General features: G+C 57.9%; 1 protein-coding gene across 3 annotated transcripts in view; it reads left to right on the top strand.

Annotated features, from left to right (window-relative positions):
- Zmiz1 (zinc finger MIZ-type containing 1) overlaps positions 1-15,978 on the top strand; it is a 219,394-nt gene that overhangs the window by 70,004 nt on the left and 133,412 nt on the right. For all 3 annotated transcript variants that reach the window (XM_046419961.2, XM_046419960.2, XM_046419962.2), the window contains exon 4: positions 12,917-12,997. The gene's annotated coding sequence lies outside the window, so the exon portion shown is untranslated. The remainder of the gene's footprint in view (positions 1-12,916; positions 12,998-15,978) is intronic.

Below are 15,978 nucleotides of genomic sequence, written 5' to 3'. Positions count from 1 at the left end.
GCTGACGGACTCAGCAGGTATGTATCAAGCATCTGCTATGTCCGGATCCTGGGCTGGATAGCAGTAGGGAGGTGGCAGAGCACCTGCCCAGAACCTCTGTGGAACCTCATATCTATGTGTTCTTCCTGTTGTCTGGACAGAATCCCCTTTCATTGCAAAGACCCCCGTGATCTTGTCCTAAATGTCCATGTCCCACCCCTTGGCCATTCCAAGAGGAAGGAGCCACAACTTGGGGGCAGGGCTCAACAGAGAGCTGAGAGATGCTGCTGAGTCCCTCACGGACAGAGAATGCGTTTCGAGCTGGGGAGAGGGTTCAATTCCTCCAGGGAGGTGGAGCCAGAGCCAGTATGTGATGGGGGACAGAGCACATAGCCCTTGAGCCCCGGGCATCGGGGACCCTTCTCCAGGCCCACCTGAGAAAGCCTGAGTGGGCTCCCTTGGCCTTCACCCTGGTTTTCCAGCCTTCACTATGGGTCTTGTCCTAGATAGCGCAGGGCCTGAGGGACAAGGAGGGCTGTGGTGGCTTTTGGGGGCCATGCTTTGCTATCCACCTGCATTTGCGTGTCTGTCTGGCACCAGCTGCCTCTTTCCTTTGTCCCTTTGACAAACATTTCCTGGCAGCCACCTCAAGGCTGGGCTTGTGTTCAGTGAAAGCCACACCCCTGGCCCTGGGGATGCTTATTGCCCAGCCCCCACCATGCAGCACAGGGTGGACCCAAGGGCCAGGGGAGGGGATCCCAGAGAGGGGCAGCAGTGGGTGGAGACCAAGTTCGAGGTACAGGTGACATTTCCAGCTTCCTGGGCTCTGGGGAAGCTGAGGCACACTCCTCCCCACAGGATGAGCCCACCAGAAGCCAAGATGAAGGCTGGCATCAGGGCCAGCAGAGCATCACCAGGCCCTCTCTCTGCAGTGATGGGATTCGGGGATATGGTGCTCACATGGGCTCAAGGCCATTGTCTTAGTTTCTAGAGGGAAACTCTAGCTCTAAAGAAGGGATCGAGGGGGTAGGCAGTGGCTGAGAGGACCGCCGGGGTCCACCACTTGGCATGGGCTCTGGGCAGGGCTAGTAGTACAGCTCGTAGGCAGAGCCCCAGAATGCTGCCTCAGCATTTACTCCTGCCCGCGGCTGACATGGCCCACCTCAGGGTCCGAGGCTTCCTACCGCCATGGTGGACTTGAGTCCTGGCCCCCACCAGACTCAAGTCTGCCTGTCTTCTACCCTGCTTGCCTTAGGCCACAGACCATAGGCCTTTAGTGTCCTGTGACTGAGTCCCCCCCAGACTCCCCCCCACAGACAGCCCAGCAGATGCGTTCTGGTCATGGGAGCCTGTCCTCCAGGTCCCGCCCGGGCAGCCAGGGTATGGCTTAAGTTGGTTCCTGCCCGAGATGAGCAGACCCACTGCCCCACCTGTCAGGAGGCCCCAGGTCACAAGGGACTTCTGTGGATTTGCTTTCATGGGGTTGTCTTTGGGCCACCCGTGTGCAGGCAGGAGACCTGGGGCCCAGCTCTGTCCCTGTGCCTGTGGCCTCTCTTATTCCCTCCTGTCTGCATTCCTCCCCAGGAGTGTGCCTTTGTGGGCGATGGGCCTCAGGGCCTCCTCACTCTGGCCTGTTTGCTTTCTAAGTCACCTTGATGGGGACCTGGAGGCAGCTGCCCATATTGTGTGTGCTGAACCACAGGGGCTTGTGTTCCAATCCCTTCCTCTCACTGGGTCTGACCAGCCACCCCTCCACTCCTGCCATGCCCCCAGCCATGGATAGGTGCACCCCTAACTCCTGGCACCACCCAGAATGGAGTTGGTGTCTCTGGAAGTCTCTCCTGACACTGTGAGCACCTTGCTGTGCTGGGATGGGGAAAGGGCCTTCCTCTGGGCTGTGGTCAGACATCATGTCCTCATGTCCTCTTGGTGAGGGGCTGGAGGGCCGCATTGCCTGCTGGGATGCTGTGCCTTCCAAAGGCAGCGCTATGCTGCTCTGGTCTCTGACACCAGGACGTTCTGCCTCGAGGCCTGCAGTGGGTCTGGCCTCTTCTCTCTCTCACCCTGGTCTCCTGGACGTGACGTCTCCAAAATGATACTGTCGAGCTGCCCAGGGTGGAGCAAGCTCAAGGTCCCAAGTTGTGCCAGGGCTTCTTTTGTCGAGGGCTCATCCTGTAAAACAAATGGTTGGAGGCCTGGAGGCCAGAGGCCAAAGGCCACCAAGCACACGAGAGTCACCTGATCACTTCTGCCCCCAGAAAGCACTGGGACTTCTGAGGAGGCCTCCGTGGGCCCTCCCTCTCCCCTGGGTCGGGTGGAGCCAGAGGGACAGGAAGCCAGGGCCAGCGAGAGGATGGGCCAGGGCCAGGGATGAGGCAAAAGCCAGCCTGGCCTGTCCCCAGGGGCACAGCCGCGCAGGTCACCCAGCCTCTGCGAGGGCCACCCACCCCCAACAGGAAACCCTGCCCCGGCACCGCCTGTGTCCCACCCGAGCTTCCCCGGGCTGGTGCTTCTCCAGTTCCCGTGGGAGCTGCCTCCAGGAATCATGCCCTTCTGAGAAAGGAAGCCCGACCTTGAGCTGTCGCTGCCCTGCGTCTGACCTGCCCTGACCACCACCCCCAGGGCCTCCCATTGGCAGGAGCTCTGGGCCCACACCCACCCCTCACCCCACACATACTGGTGACTGGGCTCCTCTGGAGTCACTGACCTTTTGGGGGCCTGGAAGGAGAAACCTCCTATGGGGCTAGGTCTGGGAGCCTGGAGGCTGGGACCTTGGTCCGGGATGGGCCACCAGCTTGCTGGTACACTCGGACGAGTCACTCACCAACGCTGGGCCTCTGTAGAAGGCAAGGGCAGAGGTGGAGGCTCCTCCATCTATGAGCATCCCACTGGAGACAGGACTTGGGGTAGGCCGGATTGTACTTGGGGTGACTACTCAGGACCCCCTCGTATATCCCTGCAGGGCTGGGAGGAGCCCTTCCTTCTCCTCAGGCTCTGCTCTACCCAGGCAGATGCACCAGGTTAGTGGGTCTGTGACGGAAAACGGGGAGGGGACAGGGGGATCTTACTGTGGGAAGGTCCCTGCCACCCTCCCAACGCCATCTTTCTCCTCTTTCCTGAGAGGCGTCCCCAGCTCAACCCAGCCCATGGTCAGCAGGGATAGTAGCAGGGACTTTAACTGAGTCCCAAGGAGCTAAGGAGAGGTCGGGGCACCGAGCAAGCAAGCCCAAGTCACAGTAACACTGGACAGACTGACAGGCCAGAGGGCCACCTTGAACCCTTGGACCAGCTCAAAGCTCCTGAGCAATGGGAAAATCCCTACACTTGAACAGCCCAAGCCACTCCCCATGGCATAGTGACAGCTGAGTGTGGTGGCCTTGGACACATCACCCCTTGAGGCCTCAGGAGATGGGCCATAGGGTGCTGTGGGAAGTCCTCAAGACTTAAGGAGCACAGAGCCAACCCCCTGTGCCCTTCCTTGCAAGCCAGACCACAGGGACTGGGGACCGTCCCAACAGCAGCATTAGCACGGGCAATGGTGCAGAGGTAGGAAGGTCCAGGCACAATTAGGACAGATGACAAGTCACTGGCAATGGGATGCCCTTAGAGAGAGGAGCTGGCCTCAGGGGAGCTCGGTGCGCACATCCCAGAGGAGGGACCTGATTCAGGAAGAGTCACGTGGTAAGAAGTTGCCCGAAGTGGGTGTCAGCACCAGGGGACCCAGGCTGGCCCTCGCTCCTCCTGACTAGGGTGCTGAACGCAGGCTGGGGTGGGTGGGGTGCTGCTTGGAGGGCTGGGCAGAGCCAGTACTGGTGCCATGCCCCTCACCTCTTCCTCTGGGTGTCCCTGTGTCCCACTCAGCCCTGGGTGGGGCCCACTGCTCCTTCCTCCCTCTGTGGCTTTCTGGTCCTCAGTGGGAGGGGACTCCAGAAGCTGTCATGGGCCATGGGGTGCAAGCCAGGGTGGGGGTGCTGGTAGTGGGTGGAGTCCTGGGGTGGGTGGCTATGAGTCAGGAACTGCTGGCGCTGTGTGTCATCTGGCTGCATGCTGTGCTGACGTCCCCAGCCTGTCTGCTCATCTCTCCCGCCTACATCTGGGCCCTGTGGGCTGCTCTACTGAGGTGGGGGTACTCTGTTTCCAAGAGCTCAAAACCAAGGAGAGAGGAGTCAGGGATCCAGCTCTAGATCCCAGGCTCCCCCACTCAGGAAGTCCCCTCCCTCCCTCCCTGAGAGTTGGGCTGACCAAGGGCTCTCGGCCCAGGCCCCAGGTGAGGTCCAGGGTAACTTCAAAATATAACCCACCCCTCAAGTTGAGTCCTGCCCCTGGGGAAGGCCTACAGCTAGGCTAGGCAGCCTCTGATGGGCTACCTTCTCCAAGGGCCTCTGGGAAGGTAACCCTCTGGATCAGCGCCTGAGTTCTGGAGCCCAGAGCCTGTGCTGAAGCCAGCTTTGCCATTTCCTAACACTGGACAAGTGACTTCATGGTTCAGAGCCTCAGTCTCCTCTTCTATGGAATGGGATTAGCATTACTCACTTCATAGGATTGCTCTGGGGACTAAGTGAGTTCACCATGGCTTCCTATGTATGAAGAGTGTCAATTAGAGCTGGCCTGGGGCAGGTGCAGTAAGCTCTGTGCAGCTGTCACCTGCCTCCGTCTTTGATCTGAGTGGGGTTGGTGCCACTCGCCGCCATCACTGCTCATTCATCCAGCCAACATTCTGGGACCAGGAGCTGGTCTTGGTCCATTTTCTCCACTATAACAGAATGCCTGAGGCCAGGTCATTTGTAAAGAATAACAGTTTATTTGCCTCTTATGATTCCGGAGGCTGGAAAATCCAAGAGCATCTGGCAAGGGTCTTCTTCCTCTGGCATAACATAGCAGAGGGCGTCACATGGAGAGAGGAAGAGTGCTAGTTTGAGTCTCCTTCCTTTTTTTTCATAAAGTCACTAATGCTGTCATGGGGTCCCACCTCCAACAACCGTGAACATATGACTTTGGGATTCTTTCCAACATAGGAACTTTCAGGACAATTTCAAACTGCAGCACTCCTGATCTTGCATGGCCAGTGCTGGTTGCACCACACAAGGGCTGGCCCTGGTCCTTCTAGGTCCCTCCAGGGCCCCAGAGGGCAGGTTCTGTCAGTCCTGTGGACAGCTGGGCAGGTGAGGGGTGGATCCTCTGAGAATCCAACTAAACTATTAGGCTGAGAAAGCTCTGCTTTCCAAAAGAACAAAGGAGACCCCAGACTCAGGGGAGAAGAAGGGGCATGTTGGTCTTGCCTTGAGGCCCACAGTTGGGAAGCAGCTGACAAGGTCCTTAGCACCTCTGGGTGGGCCCCAGGCCCTGCTCTGGGTGTGTGCTCACTCAGTCAGGGCTGAGTCAGGAAGCCCAGAGCTTGCCAGGGGAGCAGGACTGGCCAGGGCAGGCAGTGCATGACACAGATTGGGGACCCTGACCACATCCTCCTCCGCCTCCTCTTAGAGTCCTCCTGGCAACCCTGGGGTCAGGCAGGCATCTCCTCCTATTTGGCAGATAGAGAGGTGGGGACCTCAAGGGATGAGGAGGCACTTGCCCCAGCTCATGGAAGGGTGCAAGACAAAGATGAGACTTGAGCTTCACCTCCCAATCAAGAGTGGAGGTGAGCTTCTGCAGAGTCTGGGCTGGAGAAGTCTCTTGGGACAGGCCTCAGAGTGAAGATGAGCAGAGACAAGAAACGAAACCTCAGTTTAGGGCCTTGGCTTCAAGAGTGGTCAGAGCCCTAGTGGGTGCTGGGAGCCTGACAAGAGTGCTGTCCAATTTCTTCCCTGAGCCTCCAGCAGCTCCCTGAAGACCACCACTGGCCGCCCTTGGATGGGGAGGGGTCTACTTAATGATTCAATAAATGAAAAGAGTTCCTGGTGCCAGGACTCGTCTAAGGGCCAGAGACTGGGTCAGGCACTTATCACCCAGTCAAACCTTCTCCCTTCCCTACACCCCATCAAGGAAACTGAGTCAGGGAGGCCCGAGGACTTACTTGGCCAAGGTCACCTGGCTTGTGAGCAGCATAGATGGGATTTTGTCCCGGCCTGGGTGACTGCGGCGCCTGTCTTGGGGCCCGCCACCTCCTGATAGCAAGAACAGCGCTTTCCTTTGTCTGGCACTTATAAATCTGGGCCTTGGCCATCACTGTGCACTGGCCAGGTCCACTGTGGCCAGAATCCCAGAAGGATGCCTGATTGGGAAACGTGACCGCCGGAGGCTGGCCCCTGGCCCAGGAAGGGGGTCACTGGGAACATGCAGAGCTAGGCTGTTTGCATGGCCATCGAGGGTGCCTGTGCCCTTCAGCCTTTCGACCTTCCTGCACCAAGTGGGTGTGACATAGGTGTGCTAGCCCAGATGGGGAAGCCAAGACCTGGGGGACAAGTGACTTGCTTGTGGACCAGGATTGGACCCCCTAGCTCCTCAGTCCACCTCCAACACCTGGGTTTCGATCCTGGCCACAGTACCAGCCCATTCTTCTCTGGACTTGTGTCCTAGCCTCTGTAGGAGGTAGGCTTGGACTCAGGGCTCCTTGGGGACCTCTGAGGGCTCTTCTGAGAGCCTTTGCCAGAGCCCTTTTATGTTACAGGGGATTTGGGATTGGAGGCATCCCCAGGATTCCAGGGCAGCCACAGATGAGCAGAGACAAGAAACGAAACTTCAGTTTAGGGCCTTGGCTTCAAAAGTGGTCAGAGCCCTAGTGGGTGCTGGGAGCCTGGTTGATTCCTGTTGGTGAGACCCTAGCTCCCCAGAAAGGAAAGGCTGTGCCTTCCCCATGGGGCCTGACAGGTCTCTGTCTCTGTGTTGTGGGGTCTAGAACCTCCACCTGGGTAGGACCCCACATCTGTACTTGCAGCTCCCCTGAGCCAGTGTGACAAGGGTCACCCCTACACCCTAAGCCTTTCCCTGGCAAGCACAGTACTGGCAGAATCTTGTTAAGTCCTTCAACTCTGTAAGAACAGGGACTCTCTTCATCTCCATTTTACAGATGATCAAACTGAGGTCCAGAGAGGCTAAGTTCCTTACCCAGTACCACACAGCACGCTTTCTCAGTGAGCACCACCCAAGCCTCTAAGGATGACGGCCACCCTCCTGTTGCTGGGTGGTGCTCAGCCCCACGAAACACCACCGCTGCTGCTTTAGCTTGGTGTGGGGCCACGGGAAGAGAAAAACTGAGACCAGAGAGGAACAGACCATGCAGAGTCACATAGTGATGGGAGACCGGATTTGAACTCAGGCCCTGGCTGGGAACTGAGTCCCCTTTCCTGACAGTCTGCATTAGATCCCCCTCTGGGAAAGGGTGAGGGAGGCTCACCTCCTTCCCAAAGCCACCCCCAACCGCCCCAGCAACAATTCCTATCAACTAGAGGCCTATGGCTCTGGCACCTGCCCACTCACCTTGGGGGAAGAGGGAAGGAAGGGTCTCCCTCCTCCTAAGTCATCAAATGAACAACTGTTCCTCTGATCAAGGCACAAGGGCGCAGCACGGATGGTGGCACCCAGTTGCAGCTCTATATCATAGTGTTTGGGGCCTCAGCTCTGCCACCTATAGTGCTGTCTTCAGCCCCAGCCTCTTCCCTACCAAACCTCTGGGCCTGTGCCCCGGAGTGCTGCCCTCTCACCCAAAGACTCTGCCCAAGAGAATGATGTCCTCAAGTCCCCATTTTACCCCTAGGCCGATCTGGGTACACCTGCCAGCCTTCTATCCCCACACCCCTGCTGGAACCCTCTGCCCATCCCCGTCTCCCCACCTCGCCCTAGATGGTGGGACACCCTAGGGAGGCTGTGTCGCATGACCCTTTGCCCTGCCCCCACCCGCCACTCCTTTTCCTCTGGCAGATAGTAGCAGCCATTTGTTATTAAAAGAAGGAAATGGATGATTGAATGAATGAATAAGTGAACAAAGAACTCCTGGAAGTCACTTTGCAGCCCCATCTTGAAAATGAGAGAACCTAGGCAGGAGATAGGTTAGATCCTTCCTTCCCTGACTTGCACTCTGGGTCCCCAGCGGAGCCAGAGTGTGGCCCCATGTTTGCATAGAGTGTCTTGGGTCATAAGCTTTGCACACATGGAGGTGTCTGTGAGGGTTCAGAAGCAGATGTTGCTATCTCCCAATGTCCAGAGCCACCAGGCCTGGCATTGCCACCTCTCCAGCAGGTCAGCCAAATGCTGCCTGTCTGCTCCTCCCACAGGTCCTTGCAAACTTTCCAGCAAGAGAGAGGAAGGCTGCAGAGCCAGGGGCCTGCTGAGCGGCAGGGCAGGGCCGGGCTGGGCTTCCCTGGGCTGGGTGCGGCAGACTGTAGAACAGTTCTCAGGGGAAGTGAAGACAGACAGGGTTACTGACCCAGGGCACCTCGTGACTCTAAGGCAGCCCTGCCCAGGAGTTTCCCTGGACCCCAACTACCTGCTTGCCAAGTCTGTCGTTCTTATCTGCTCTTTGAAGCCAACTGTAGTGACTGCTCTGTGGTAAAATGGTTCAGAGGATGTCCAGCCCTCCCCGGAGCACTCACGGCTCCCCAAACCCCTGGGCTGGACTCCGCCATGCCTGGAATGAGGACAGGGTCGCTGTCTCATGGCTAAAGGGATCACCCGGCACCCGGAGGAGAGAAACACCCATCAGGATGTTCTGGACATTCAGGGAGGGGAAGGTCACTTGAGGGACTCTCAGGGAAAGCAATGTGGAAGAGGTGGTCCTTTGGACATCGAAAGATGGACAGGGCTCTGAGGGAAGCCACGGCGCCACGGAGATGCATGGTTGGGGGTGCCTTATGGGCTGAGGCCACTGGCTTCTGCCTCTTTATACCGTGTGGCCTTTGGGCTCTGCTGGGCATTTTCTTTTCTGTAAAGTGGGACCCTCCTTCTCCCTAATGATGGGGTTGTGCCAAGGTGGCGCAGTACAGCCCTCGCTGGTAGGCAGAGGATCTGCCCTGTTGTTGGCAAGCTGATTCGCTCTCTCTCTCTGTGTGTGTGTGTGTGTGTGTGTGTAGAAGGAGAGAGGAGCTCTGAACCAAGGCTTTCATGTGGCATCAGCATAGCCCCTGCCCCAACCCCCACCCTGGGCAGCCCAGGCCTGGCCAGCTGTGGTGTGCTGACCGGTGCCCCAGCAAGCGCCAGCACCCACGGCTCTCCAAGAGTAGTCTGAGATTCCTGGAGTCGGTGAGTGGCCAAGGGGTGACCGAAAGCTGCCTGCCCTGGGTGTCTAGCAGGCCTGAGTCTCCACCGAGCCCCAGGAACCCAGTCCGGCTCTTCTCCTGGGTCTGGATCCCCAGCCCCCAACTTGGTGAGGTCAGGGAACACGTATTCCAGGAATGCAGGAGGCGGGCGGCTGGCCCCTTTGGATGGGTTTGGATAACCATGGGGGTAAATATTTGCCTTGCTGCTGGAGCCAGCTCTGGCCACCAAGGGAGGGCAGTCCCTAGGGTCATGTCAGGGGATGCACCTCCAGGTGGGTCTTCAAACTAAGGAAAGCCTTACCCTCTGGAGAATGTGTGGGGACAGTGGAGGGGCTCCCGGCCCTGGCCACAAGACATGCAGCCATTGGGTCCCTCTGTGAAGTGGAAACAGCTGGCCAGTGTAGCCCAGGGACGGAGGGTCAGCGTGGCAGAGCTGCTTCAGATCGGCTCAGCCGTGGGAGTGGCAGTTGGACCAGGATTGGTAGACCCCCTGGGGAAGGTGGTTCTGATGTCCACGTGGCTGTTTATGACCTTGAGCAATTAGTTACTCACTTCCTTACATTTCCACAGTCCCCATCCCCCACACTCTTCCTGAATGCCCCCTGTGTCTGCGCAGCCCACAACCGCAGGGCACAAGGTACACAGGGAATGAGAAGAAAGAGTGACCAGAGCAAGGGAGTGGCTAAGGAACTGAGCCCTGAACTCTAGGCTCAGGGGGCGCCATGGTCTCTGCCCAAAGGACCACCCTGGAGCCATCTGACCCCTCCCCCTGTAATGGTCCGGAGCTTCCTTAAGGTGGAGGAGCTGGAGGAGAGACGGATCTCCATCTGGAAAGGAGGTGGGGTGTCTGAGAGGCTGAGCCACTGGCTTGAGGTCACCTAGCAATAAAGAGCAGAATAGGGGTCCAGACCAGCTATACCCACCCTTGCCCCCTGGCCTCACCACACTGGCCAGGGCCAAGGCTCCGGCCCAGAATGTGGACTTACCCAGGTGTCATCACCCCAAGCCTGCACCCAGTTCCTCCTAAGGGACTCTCGGAGAGGGTGGAGAGGGGAAGGCAGGTGGTGGGGGAGCTCATCTTAGTCCCGGGATAGTCCCTACCCTTCAGTGACCTCTGCCTTGTCCAGGATCTAGCCTGGTCACTCCTTGGGCATGACACCTCCTGCCTTGGAACCTCACTCAGGATCCTGTTCTGCAAAATGGGCATCTGTCCTGCCTGCCTTTCTCCTAGGGACTTCAGACACCCACAGCCGCCTCCTCCTCCACCAGGGTCCCCCTGCCCAGTGAGAGTCCTGAGCAAAAGGCACCCATGAAACCCCCTCTGGACATTGGGGCCCAAGGGATGCCCACAACTCATCGTGGTCCCTGAGGCTGAGGCTGCACCGCTCCGTGGCTCAGAGGCCCTTAATTTAGGAAGAGAACAGCACCTTCCAGACACGTGGTGTTTACCCTCTAGGCTGCTCTGGGGGACACACAGCATCTGCCCCCTTCTCCCCCTGGTCTGGCTAGGTGGCCAAGCCCACCCAGGTTGTGAGTCTCAGTGGAGAGCACCCACAGGGCTGTGGGTGGGAGCACTCTCTTACCTCCGTGTCTGGGCTCCTGAGCGTCCCCTTCCCTGGGGTGAGGGCCACCAGGGCCCCCAGGCTCTGAGCAGGTCTGCTGAACAGCTCCCAGGGCTGACAGGAGGAACAGAGCAGGGGCCGGGCGGGACAGAGCGCTCACCCACCTCTCCATGGTTCCCACAGGCTCCTTGTTGACGATGTGACCTTAACAAGGCAGAGTCTCTGGGCTCACTTGCCCGGTTCTACCTCACGCCAGTTCTCTGAGGGTTAAAGGAAATATCTCAGGCATAACCCACAACACAGACTCCATAATGTGAATCTCTTACTCCTGACTTTTCCAGATGGGAGGTCCAGTGCAGGCCCACAGTCCCTGACCAGGGCCTGCGGTTCGAATCCTCTACTATCACTGTGTGACTTGGGACAGGTTCCTTCCCCTCTCTGGTTTCACCTGCCCCACACCAAGGGACTGGAGCTGCAGGGGGCAGTGAGGCCCATGTGTGTGTGTACCAGGAGCTGGAGAACCCTGAGTGGACAGGGGTGGGCATTGTTCCTTGAGGCCTGGACCAGGTTCACTGAGTAAGCGACGGCTTTCCAACTCTGGCTTCTCTCAGCTGCCGGAATGATGATCTTCTCTTTGTCAGCAGCTCTGCTGGCCAGCTCGCCTCCGGGGACGCTGAGGTGGGGGAGGTGGGGGAGGCAGGAGACTGATTCCTGCCCCAGCCAGTGACTTGCTGTGTGACCCTTGGACCCTCTCTGGGCCTCGGTCTCCTCCTCTGTGAAATGGGAGAATTGGGGCCAAGGAGTCCAAGAGTTATTTGAGTTCTTGACCCTGGGGCTTGGGGACCCAGTGCCCCATGGAGCCCAATGCTGACCCCTGTGAAGTAGTCCATGCCTTAGCTGGTGTGCGGCGGGTGCTGTGCCCTGTGTTACCTTAGACCATCTATGCATCTCTCTGGGAGGACCCTAATCCCCTCCATAGTTGAGGCAACTGATGCAGAGAGGTTTAGGATATGTCCCAACCACACACCCGGTAAGAGGGTGAATCCCGGGTTGGAACTAATGGTTTTTATCACTGAGTCCAAGCCTCAAACCCCAGACCTTGAAACCAGGGCCTCCTATGTTTCCCTGTGAGCCTCTCTTACTGGACATGGCAGGGGACTCAGGTCCGAGGCCTCCACCTGGCCCCGTGGCCTGTGTAGAATCCAGAGTGCTATGGCCCCTGCATGGCCTCTCCTGCTGCTAGCCATGGCTTCCCTCTGAGACGCTCAGCTTTGCAGTCCCACAGTCACCGAGCCAGGCACTTTCCCAGGGGGACTCAGATTCAGGGCTCTGCCTCCCACTGATGCCCACCAGCCAGGCCTCTGGGTCTCACTGTCCTGGGTTCCTACGGGGTGGTGGGAGTGGGTGGCATGTTGGTGGAGCATTCGGAGGTGGGCCAACTGGACACCCTCCCAATAAGCCCAGGCTACCAGCAGGTCCTGCAGCCTCTCCCCACTTCCTGTGTCCTGAGCCATCTAGGGCCATGCCCCTTAGATGCTCAGACCCTCCTGTGGCTTCCCTCTACCGTCTCTGTGATGGGCTCTGCCTCCCCATCTCCATTCACACCACCTCTCCCCCCATTCTCTGTATCCCTCCCACTCTCCAGTTCTCCACTGACCCAGGCTTCCTGCTCCTATCTCAGACTCTTCAAATATACTGTTCCCTCTCCCTGGAATGCTGTTCCCTGTAGCTTGGCCTGCTTCTCCCTGACTCATCCTCAAATTCACTTCCTTAAAGAGACCACCCTGTATTTTGCTGGCTGGCCCCTGCATTTGTTCTTCCTGGCAGGCATGACTTTGAATCGTTTTATTCCCTGCTCACTGTCTGAGTCCCCACGAGGCTGGGGACCACAATCACAGCACCCAGTGCTCATTAAATCTGTGTTGAGTGAATGAGTGACGCCACCCTGTCTCCCTGGATCCTCCCACAACCTTGAGAGAGAGACTGGGAGTCCATCTGGACCCATGAGGAAGCTGGAAGGAGGGAGCCTGGGAGCGTGTCCAGGTCATGCTCCTTCAAGTTCCCGTTTGTCAGAGGGGGCTGATGGGACTTTCCTGGGCATGAACTTCCTGTAGGCAACAGCTCTTGCAGCATGGCGAGTGCCCAGACCCTGGCACTGGACCCTGACCACCCCTCTCGTTGCAGGAGGATGGAGCTGGAGTGAAGTGGAAGGGCTGCCAGCTGCTGACCAGCACGTGGGACACTGGTGACTTGCAGATCACAGAGGTAGGCCTGCAGCCTAGCTGTCCTGATTGGAGGACAGGTGCTGGCACCTTTGGGGACTTCAGCCCTCGTGGGTGGGATTGGGTGCTGGCGATCTTTGCTGGAATATCATCGTGCCATCGTGAGTGGGACCCTGGACCCGGCGTCCCAGGGTCTCTTGTCCTGGCTGTGTCTCCATGACTAGGGGATGGAGTGGGGGTGCCTGGGGAGAAGGGCAGACCTGGCATCCCCAGTCTCTGTCCCTGTGTACACTGCTCTGAACCTCCTGGGGCTGGGGCCCCCCATGGAGAAACGAGGCAGCCACTCAGGAGGCCTGGGCGTCAAGGTGGCATGTGCCCTAGCACAGGTGCCCACCTGAACAGGCCAAAGGGGGCTCTGAAAATCCCGAGTCTAGCACTTGTCCACACTGTGATCCTGGATGGTTACCCCGCACCTCGGGTTACCCATCTGTCTGATGGGGAGGGGAGCCCCCACTGTCATGGTGAGGGAAAAATCACACTGCGCAGAATGTTTTCAAGGATGCAGGGACCCTCTCTCCTCCCCACAGCCTCCCCATCCCCTTCCCCCTGAGGACCCACCAACACCAGGATAGACATGCACTGATCACCTTGCTGATGAGGGGCTTGGGGTCCCTCAGGGGGCTCTTGAGAGTGGCTGAGCCTCCAAATAGGACTTAGGACCTGGTCATCATCATGTCTCATCACAGGGTGGCATTTCAGGGTCGATCACCGTTGGCCCTATGTCCAGGGGCAACCTGTTCGATCCCTGTTTACTCTGCAGCTCTCAACCCATGCTTCCTTGGCCAGAATGCTTTATCCCAAGGTGTCATGACCCCAGGGATCAGTGTGGGAAAGCAAGTAGCTCCGCTGTGACATGTAGGTTTCACTTGCTGCCCTCAGCTTCTCCGAGGAGCCTGGTGTTCACAGTGGACCCCAGGCAGGGCAGAGCCAGCTGGGCTCGGGCTCTGGAACCAGCGAGGCGGGCTTCATCCCCTTCCTGCTGCAGGAATCCCCACTCCCTGCTCCTCGGCTCTCTGCTCTTGGGCAGGTTCCTTCTCTGCGGTTAGAGCCAGTTTCCCACCTGAAAACGCACTGTTTACGACACACTGTAGACGGCGCTGCTCCGAGGCCGCAGAGAAGCTGTGAATCCTTTCCAACATTACAGTCCTGTGAGCTTCGTCCCAGGCACTCTGCTCCCCACAAGAGTCCCTCGAGGAGGTTTGTTTAATGCCTCATTCTCTAGAGGCTTGGTGTGGTGAAGGGACCCCTAGAGCTGTAAGTGGGGAGTGGGGATTTGAACCGCAGTCCGTGGGAGCTAACCGGCTCTCGTGGCTCTAGAGAGGTGGGGCCACAGTTGCCTGGCCCAGTCCTTCCAGCTGGCTGCTCTCTGGAGCCAGGGGTGGCCCCCACTGCAGATGGCAACTCCCCTCCCCCTTGGGGACTGCTGGCAATCCAGCACAGCCAGGGGAACCCACTGCTAACTGTCAGGTAACCTTTAAAATTCTCCTTCATGGTGGGTTCTCTTTTCGGATGTTTTTCAAGGTAATTCATTCCCTTTCCAGAAATTGCCAGTGGCGGAGCATTAGGCAGCTGGTAATTAATCATAGGAGCGGCTTCGAGTATTATTCTTTAAAAAAAGAAAAAGAAAAGAAAACAAAGAGCAGAAGCCTTGATGGGAAAAGAAAACCACTCCAAGGCAAGGTGGTAATCAATACTTCCGGCTGGGGTTGGGGGTGGCAGATGGGCAGCCTTCTCCATTTTGTCCCAGGGTTGGCAGATGGTCAGTGCCCACAGCAGCATGAGGTTCTGCTCTTGACCATGAGCTCCTTGCGTGACTCTGAGAAGTTGCTGCCTCTCTCTGGACTCAACTTTGCCATCTGTAAAACGGGTGAAGGGTGAGCCATAGACTAGAGAAGCATATTAACAATTACCCTGGAGCCGTGCACACTGCTGATATTTTAATGAGTGCATAGATGGTTATCTGGGTCTCTGAGGAAGTGGTGAAGGCTACAGCTCTGTTATAATGTGGAGCAACCGCCAGGTTTGATGGGCCAGTGGTGTCACTTTCCAAACTAACGAGGAAAGGACAGTCAGGCCCACTGGCCAGGAGAGCTCGGACCACACAGTGGCAACCCTACTGTTTCCTTGGCTTCTTCAAATGCAACTTTGCAGGAGTCTGAGCTGTCTGGAGATTCGTTTTGTTTTGTTTTAAGATTCCTCTTGGGGAATAGTGAGTTCTCCAAGGGCACAAGCTGGAGTTGGGGTTGCTCAGGGCATCCAGAGGGCAGATAAGGGGCAGGGAGCATCCCTGAGTGCCAGGGCAAACATGAAGCTCCCTAGGACAGATGCCAGAGAGTCTAGAACGGCAGGGGGAAGTCCCTCCTTCCCAAGCTCTTTCCCCGAGGCCCCCAGGGAGGGCTGCAGGGGGCACTGTCCATGCAGGACACTGATACTGTCCTCCCTCCTTTGACTGGCCCCACTGCATGGGCACCAGGGCACTGAAGAGCATCAGGGAAAAGACCCAGGCTCCTTAACCAGGGGGTTCTCCAGCTGGGACTAGAGAGGGGGAGGGGGGGGGACAGAGGGCCCTTGTCTGGGAGTAGGGGCCTCAGACATGGGCTCAGTGTGCCCTCCCCAATTCCCTTTTCCTCCCTAGAATCTGGGCCACAGTCTTTAGGAGGGAGGCGCAGCTGTCAGCTGCCTGGGAGCCAGGGGTGGGCCTGACAAAGCCCAGCTTCCCCTTAGGAACTTCTCCCTCTGCCTCTACTGCTGGGCTCCGGTCCTCCGCCCAGACACCCAGGAGGGACACCGTGGCCCTAGTGGGAACTAGAGTAGGCTCTGAACTTGAACTTCAGCTGTGTGAGCACATGTGCGCTGGGGTGAAAAGGTGTGAGGGTGAGGGTGTGGTGTTTCAGGGCCATGTACAAGGTCATGTGAATAAGCCCGAGTGGTTCGGGGACAGGGAAACCCCCAGGTCTGTCGAGA

The sequence above is a fragment of the Marmota monax genome, unplaced genomic scaffold (genome assembly GCF_021218885.2).
Source record: "Marmota monax isolate L192 unplaced genomic scaffold, Marmota_monax_Labrador192_F-V1.1 WCK01_AAM20220418_F8-fsc00019, whole genome shotgun sequence".
Classification (NCBI taxonomy): domain Eukaryota; kingdom Metazoa; phylum Chordata; class Mammalia; order Rodentia; family Sciuridae; genus Marmota; species Marmota monax.
This window is presented reverse-complemented; position numbering and strand designations above follow the sequence as displayed.